Source organism: Piliocolobus tephrosceles, unplaced genomic scaffold, assembly GCF_002776525.5.
Source record: "Piliocolobus tephrosceles isolate RC106 unplaced genomic scaffold, ASM277652v3 unscaffolded_930, whole genome shotgun sequence".
Taxonomy (NCBI): Eukaryota; Metazoa; Chordata; class Mammalia; order Primates; family Cercopithecidae; genus Piliocolobus; species Piliocolobus tephrosceles.
The window spans coordinates 1-8,224 of record NW_022336830.1 but is presented as its reverse complement, the minus strand read 5'-3'; the positions used below and the strand labels follow the sequence as shown (position 1 = coordinate 8,224).

At 46.5% G+C, this 8,224-nt stretch overlaps 2 long non-coding RNA genes across 3 annotated transcripts; one reads left to right on the top strand and one right to left on the bottom strand.

Annotated features, from left to right (window-relative positions):
• Positions 1-6: 6 nt before the first annotated feature.
• On the top strand, positions 7-1,000 carry LOC111535322. Its single transcript, XR_002729387.1, has 2 exons — positions 7-505; positions 604-1,000. It is a non-coding gene; the product is annotated as an uncharacterized LOC111535322 (long non-coding RNA).
• A 402-nt stretch (positions 1,001-1,402) lies between these two features.
• LOC111535323 lies at positions 1,403-7,058 on the bottom strand. Of its 2 annotated transcripts, none has more exons than XR_003307245.2 (4): positions 6,344-7,058; positions 3,675-4,214; positions 2,839-2,980; positions 1,403-2,349 (listed from the first exon to the last, which is right to left on the bottom strand). It is a non-coding gene; the product is annotated as an uncharacterized LOC111535323 (long non-coding RNA). The 2 variants fall into 2 exon arrangements; XR_003307246.2 differs by having other exon boundaries at positions 1,406-2,246; positions 6,344-7,056.
• Positions 7,059-8,224: the final 1,166 nt, after the last annotated feature.

Here is an 8,224-nt window from a genome sequence, read left to right as displayed (position 1 = left end):
CGGGTGAGAAGAGTGTATCCTGTCATTTCAGTTTTACTGACCTGAGGCCCAGTGGGGCCAACCCACGGCAGTGTCTGGGCTCATTAGGGTAGAAGGACGACATGGGCATGGCCCTGGCCTGGCCACGTTACTCTGTAGAGCCACTTTTGCTCACAGCATTACCAGCCTCACACGGCCCTGACTGCGTCCACACTGCAGAAGCAGGCCTTGGTAGGAGTCAGCGTGGCTCGTGGGAGCTGGAGGTCAGGGTGTGATCTCTGGGCTGTTAGACACGTCCCTGTGGTTGAAACACGTACATGAAATAACAGTGAGATGCGCCTGTCCCCTCCGGGACACGAGTGCACAGCCCACTGTGCGAGCTCCTGGGCGGCAGCCCCACTGTGCTTGTGGTTTGTCTTCTAGGAGTGGACCACTTCTTGTACGGCCTCTCGGATGAGATGAAGCAGGCCCACAGGGAGCAGCTCTTCACCCTCAGCCACGACAAGCTCCTGGCCGTGAGTGATAGGTGAGTGGGGAGCGGGGGTGACAGCGTCTGGGATTGGAGGCCTTAACGGCACTGACGCAGAAGCCAATCCTGGCTGACCTCGCCTGCCTTCCTCTCAGGTACCTCGGCACTGGGAAGAACACGCATGGCCTGGCCATACTCAGACCCGAGAACCCCAAAATCACCAAGGACCCATCCTGGATCATCAGATGAGCAGCCCTGGTGCCCCTGACTGTGCAGGAGCTCCTGAGACAATAGGCCTCTAGAGCTGAATATGAAAAGTCAGAAATGCTACCGCTTTTTCCAAGAATATTGTGTCATTCTTAAGGTGTAGCCACTGACTGGCAAGTCAATCTTGAGTGACCAGGAAGACGTTCATTGAAATAGTCATGCACAAAATGCCAAAGATGCACCACATAGAATTTTCACTTTCTACTGACAGAAAGGCTTGTTTTACCTCATTAGTTCTAGAACATTTATATAAGAATCTAAAAATAAAGGGCAACTCTGACTTAACCTCTGCTTGAGTCATTAAGTAGCATTTACAGCCTTTACTAAAAGAAGTAAAATGAAAAGGTACAGAAAGGTGTCCCATGTCTGCCTGTGCTGATTCATGAAACTCGATCACACCGAGGCCCTGTGGGAGCATCCTCCTAACAGACGGAAGTTCAACGGGGCAGCTGGATGGAAGCAGTCCTGAGAAGCAGGTGGGCTGGGATGAGTAAGCCCTCACTTCTTTACAGAGCCAGAAAGGAAAGCCTCCACGCCAGCTCTTCTTGGCCGTTGGACTCTGATTTCCCAAACAGCTCGTTTTCGGCGTCTCCTCTCCCCCAATACTCTCCATCCCCGCTTCTGAGGCACAGTATGGTCTCTCGCAGACTAGAGCTAAGAGGCAGAAACGCTGTCCCTACAGGAGGGGGGCCCGCGAGGGTGGCAGGGCTGTCACCCCAGCACCCGTGTCTATTCTGGCAAGAGTCATCAGAGAATTCCAAATTAGGTCCCAGCGAGGACCGTGGCTTGGACTGGATGAGAAACTGGCTATCAGATTTTTCGAACCCCTACCTTGGTGGTTTTAACATGCAGCTAGGATTGCAATCAAGAGGCCTAGTAGATAAGATTCCTGTGTTTCTTTTACTTTCTAAGGAGAGCAGGAGCCTGGGGTCCAGGCCCAGGGTCCTGGCCTGCTGCTGTGGATGGAAACTGACACATGGCAATAAACACGGTGTTCCCTTTGGCCTGTGTAAACAACTGGCTTTTTTCTCCTTTTATGAGTTGTGCGTAGTTCAGTGATCCCTACTAAAAATATTTTTATAATCTTTGCCCACAAAAGTGCTGAGAAAACCATTAGTAGCCACCCATAGATTGAGGTTTTAATCTCCTACTTAAAAAACTAAAACGGAGGACTGTTGCAGTTGTAGGCAAACATTTGATACACACATCAGAAAGCATGAGACACAGTCCACACACAGCATGCACTGGAGCTGGTGGGGCACATGGGCGGTGACAGGTGCTTGCTGGTTAGGTATTAATGTCAATAATACTTTCATAAAGTGCTGATAAATAACTTAAGTGTTACAAAAACAGATGGTCCACGGTGAGTCCAGGTTGTAGGCACATGCAGGCAGGACTGGGTCAGACGCTTCAGGGCTGCACGTGCTCTAGCTGGCCTGAGTCCGACACATCGTAGCTGGCCTTGTACTTGGCCAAGATCTTCATGAGGGGCCGCAGCTTGAGCCACCACTGTTCTTTGGGAATCCTGTGTCTGTGGAGGGATGAGGGCACAGCAGTGAGGCTGAAAGATGCCACGGCCAGCACAGTGAGTGGTCTTGCCAGAAACATGCGGTTTGTAGGGTCGGCTGAATCAACTAGATGATAAAGCCAATTTCAGGGTCAAATGAAACCATTGTTTTTATATTTCTAAAAATTCTTCCCAAACACCTAGTGGTGGTTTCTTATTGTTGTTCTCTTGAGACAGAGTCTCGCTCTGTCCCCAGGCTGGAGAGCACTGGTGCAATCTCAGCTCACTGCAACCTCTGCCTCCCAGGTTCAAGTGATTTCTCCTGCCTCAGCCTCCTGAGTAGCTGGGACTACAGGTGTACACCACCACGCCTGGCTAATTTTTGTATTTTTAGTAGAGACAGGGTTTCACCATGTGGGCCAGGCTGGTCTTGATTCTCTTGACCTTGTGATCCACCCACCTAGGCCTCCCAAAGTGCTGGGATTATAGGTGTGAGCCACCGTGCCTGGCCAAGACCTTGTATTTTTTAACTGAGCTTCAGAAAAGCTAGTTCTTCAAATCCCTGAATGAGTTGCCAAAAGCAACAGCAATGGCCATTCCCCTGTCCTGTACTCACATTGGCTGGGTTTGCAAAGGCAATACAACTCCGATTTACTCAAAATCCATTTGCTTCTTCAGCTCTGCCACAGGTTGAAAAATAACGTTTCTTTTGCTTATTCCCAGCACACAAATGGAATCATCAGTGGTCAATTTTTTTCCTATAAAAGATTTAAAAAAAGATTAACAACACCCTGTCACATGGGCAGGTGGGAGTGCAGAATCATGGGGCGAGATGAAAAGTGAGATTCCTGGCAACCATGCTGAACCTGGCCTGGAAGCCTTGAGGAGGCCAAGAATGGCCAAGAACAGCCAACAACCGTGCAGTGTGGCCAGCGCCCTGGCCTGGACTTGTGCAGCTCTGCTCTTGTAGGATCGCCCTGATGGTTTCCTGGAAAGCAGCTTTTGTTTTTCCTCTCAGTGGAGAGAATTTTTCACTAAATAGTGGAATAGGGAAATTACCTTAAGAAACTGATGCTCACGAATACACACACTGAGGTGTAAGAAACATCCATAGCTAACTTAGCTCAAGAAAATTGATGTAGAGAGAATCAGTTCTTCAAAGAGACAAACCGATTGAAACAATTCACATCACTGTTTTTTGTAGACTGTCATTCTTCTAAGTCAGACATTGGCAGTGATAATGGTTTGCCCTAATAAAAGCACACATCTGGTATGACTGAAGAAAGCTGGGGGTGGGGGCGGTGGGGGCGAGAAAGATGCTGGCACAAATAGCCACTCAGGAATGAGTAGGGACCAGCCACGTTGGAACCATTAACAAGAGTATTATACAAAATGTCATGTTCTTTTAAACTTTTCAGTTTATCTGAAGATTTGTTAGAATATGTAACTTACAAAACTGATTCAAGGAAAAACATGCATAGTTCTACAAAGATGAACAATTCATTCAGCAGCCAAATCTTCCTCAAAACTGGAAGTTCTGATGGATGGAGTCACAAGGAGGTTGTCCTAACAAACATCCAAAAAATAGAAGGCCCCACTTAAACTGTGAAGGAAACTGTGGGCTGACGCTCAGGATCTCCAGAGCAAAAAGCCTGCACAAGAGAGCTTCAGGTTGAATCTAGCAGTGATAAAAGAGAACATGTCACCCACGCCCAAGCTGACCTTATCCCAGAAATCCAAGTTTGGTTAAATAGCAATGCTCAGAGACCAGCACAAGTTAGAACATCACATGCAGCTCAGTGCTGAACTGAAGAAGGAACCAGCACCCTACTTCTCCCCGATAGTACAGCATTTTCACCAAGGCAGACTGCCTCCCTCCCCAGACCACTTATCTCTGCACTGGGCCTCCTTGAGTTTTGCAGTAATCCACTCCACAGCTCTGGCAGATATTTTGGTTCCAAAGTTTCTATCAAATGGAGAGGGTGCCCAACCCTGTTGGTGGTTAGAGTCATATGAAATATCAGTTATACAGTAACACTTTGCTGTTCAATAGAAATGATGATTTCTATTTCACAGAATTCACGTTTTTATTTCCAGGTCTTTACAGATAGCTGGAACAGAACAAAACAAAATCTGTGTTTCCTGTAGCCTGAACTCAGTCTGTTAAGCAAAAGTGTCAAGTGTTCCCCCTGCCCACTCAGAGGAGGGTTTTAATAAATGGAACGAGTCAACTAACAGTCTCCAATATTTTAAAATCTTCAATGAGGATTTCATAAACTCATCTGGGGTGGGGATTGGTCGCAGCTTTAAGAATCTGATAACCATTGTGGATTCTTTAACAAAATCACACATACGCCTACTATTTCATCATCATTTCAGGGGATTCATCAGCTCTCTGGAATAAATTCACGGGCTCTGGTTTAAAAGTATAAAGAATAGGAGGTGGTGAGGAAGGAGTGTGTGCGAGTTAGGAATGCTGGACCGCTGTGTCCCAGGCTCAGCTCACAACACGCATGTGCCTGCATGCAGCTCATTCCAGGTCATTCTGATTTGGGGGTGAGTGTCAAGTATATTACATGTCTGATAATCCATTTTAAATCCTAGGAAGCTCCAGTTTTTAACTTGATGAAGTGTTTAATTTGAATAAGCATTTCCAAGTAATGGGGTTGTCACTGTTTTCGTGAAAGCTGACAGTTCCCTAAAAATCCCCATTACTCAAACCTCACCAAGAAAAGAATCCTAAAGCTGGTGATGCCTGGCATGACTTGAAAGTTTAGATGTTTTGGCTGGGCACGGTGGGGATCACGCCTATAATCTCACCGCTTTGGGAGGCTAAGGTGGGCAAATCACCTGAGGTCAGGAGTTTGAGACCAGCCTGGCCAACGCGGTGAAACTCCATCTCTATTGAAAATACAAAAATTAGTTGGGCATGGTGGTGGGTGCCTGTACTCCCATTTACTCAGAAGGCTGAGGCAGGAGAATCTCTTGAACCTGGAAGAAGTGGAGGTTGCAGTGAGACAAGATTGCGCCACTGCACTCCAGCCTGGGCAACAGAGCAAGACTCTGTCTCAAAAAAAAAATGTCTCCCAAAGAAAATGTGGCACATATACACCATGGAATACTATGCAGCCATAAAAAAGGATGAGTTTGCGTCCTTTGTAGGGACATGGATGCAGCTGGAAACCATCATTCTTAGCAAACTATCACAAGAAGAGAAAACCAAACACCGCATGTTCTCACTCATAGGTGGGAACTGAACAATGAGCTCACTTGGACTCGGGAAGGGGAACATCACACACTGGGGCCTATCATGGGGGGGGAGGGGGGAGGGATTGCACTGGGGAGTTATACCTGATATAAATGATGAATTGATGGGTGCTGACGAGTTGACGGGTACAGCACACCAACATGGCACATGTATACATATGTAACAAACCTGCACGTTATGCACATGTACCCTAGAACTTAAAGTATAAAAAAAAAAAAAAGTCTCCCAGCTAACTGGGTGTATACATATACTCCAGATTGTTTTATTGTATAGTGACAACATATGCAACACAAAATGCGACACAACAAACCGACACAGGATGTTGATCTCACCTAAGCCCAGCTAACAGGGAGTGATGAAATCTCGTGCTATCTTGCTCTGTCCCACCCAGAACGTGAATCATCCCTGTGCCCCTAAAGTCTCCATGCTGTGAAGACTGCCTCTGAGTGACTCAGTAGCCGCCTTGGTTATCAGATAGTTATCCGTACCCCCCTCATGTATACAGGGGGCGGGTACTATCCCCAGTTTCAGGCACCCACTGGAGTCTTTGGACACATTCCCTGAGGCTAAGAGGGATGACTGTATTTCCTTTTTCCTTCATAAACATCAGATGCTAATTAGAGAAATTATTGTGAGATATCTAAAAGAGTAAGACTATAAAGCAAAAATTTTAGTTGTCTAAATGCGGGCAAGTCTTTAGAACAATGCACCATGACTCTCTTCTGCATCTGCTCAGTATGTAGTGACTCCAGCGGCAAAGAAATTACCACTCATCCAGCCCAAAGCCACAGACCAGAATCTAAGAACCGCGGTGTGACGGTGACCGTAAGATCAGCCCTGGTCTCTCACTCACCTGAGCACAAGGCCCCTCTGGATGGTGGTCTTCATTTTCTCCATCAGGTGCTCCACACTGGACTGGAAAAGAGGATTTTGTTAATCAGACAATAAACTTCTGCTAAGCACCTACTGTGTGCAAGGGAAGTGCCAACCACGCATGGTGGTGAGCATGGCCAAGGAGGCTGCAAGCTCTCACGGTTCGGGTCTCAGGGAGCCTCCCCTAGGTGGGGAGAGCATGTCTGCAGCGATGAATGCCGAGCACAGAGCACGGTGAGCAGCCCTCACGGGGGCCACTCGAAACGCCTTCCTGAATCAACACGGTCCCTCTGAAGATGTTAATTCCGTGACTGGCCTAGTGCTCATTCATGGCTCTATTGCTCCTTATTTATTTTCATGACGATGTTCTCTCGGTGCTCTCAGAGGAAAAGAGCGACGTGTGGCCTTTCTATGGAATCTCCTGCGACGACCTGATGAACAGTGTCTGACCAAAGAATTTTGTAGAGTCTCATTCACACACAGATTTCTTAAGGAACAGATTGTCTTAGAAAAGAGTAACATCCTATATCAGATCATCTTGGGAGGATTACAAGAGGGAGGTAATTCTCTAATGACATCCTAAGAAAATGGAGATTTTTTACATCTAATCAATCTGTCACTGGGCACGGTGGCAGAATTTCACAAAGTAGGAGGCTGGGTGCAGTCGCTCACACCTGTAATCCCAGCTCTTTAGGAGGCCAAGGCAGGTAGATTGCCTGAGGTCAGGAGTTTGAGACCAGCCTGGCCAACATGGTGAAACACCATCTCTACTAAAAATACAAAAATTAGCTGGACATGGTGGCGGGTGCTATAGTCCTATCTACTTGGGAGGCTGAGGCAGGAGAATCACTTGAACCCAGGAGGCTGAAGTTGCAGTAAGCTGAGATTGTGCCACTACACTCCAGCCTGGGTGACAGAGTGAAACTCCATCTCAACAACAACAACAACAAATCATAATATCTCTTCTTAAACTCTTGCCAGGTTGAATGCTGGTGAGGCAGCATCTTTGGACAGATTTCTGAAATACAGTCATGAGTCACATAACAGGGGCATATGTTCTGAGAAATGCATTGCTAGGTGACTTGAGCCTTGTGCAAACATCCTACAGTTAACTGTCACAAACCCAGGAGGCAGGGCCTGCCACACAGCTGTTGTTCCTGGCTACAAACCTGAATTCTGGGACTGTTGAATACTGCAGGCAATTGTGTATCTAAATATGTCTAGATGTAAAAAAAGCCCAGTAAAAATAAAACATATATATGTATATAATATATATATATTTAATATATATAGTCTTTCTTTAAAAGATAAATAACAGTGTACCTGTTTGGGGCAGCTCCAGTATCATCTTATGGGACCCACCGCTGACAGAAGCATCGCGATGCAGTGAATGACTCCACAAGTATTTAATTTCACACAGTGAAGAAATTCATGATTCACATGTCACATAATTAGTGACAACACCAAGGCCCTTTTTACTTGGTCTATTTGGCTCAGAAACAAGTAACATCCTAACCTTTTAAAAGACAATGGTGCCGGGCACGGTGGCTCACGCCTGTAATACCAGCACTTTGGAAGGCCAGGATTGGCAGATCACGAGATCAGGAGTTCGAGACCAGCCTGACAATATGGTGAAACCTGATCTCTATTAAAAATACAAAAATTATCAGGGCATGGTGGCATGCACCTGTATTCTCAACTACTCGGGAATCTGAGGCAGGAGAATTGCTTGAACCTGGGAATCGGAGGTTGCAGTGAGCCGAGATCGCGCCACTGCGCTCCAGCCTGGGTTGCAGAGCAATGTATAATATTATATATTTATTTATATAACTAACTAAAGACAATTGTTCAAGTTGCATTT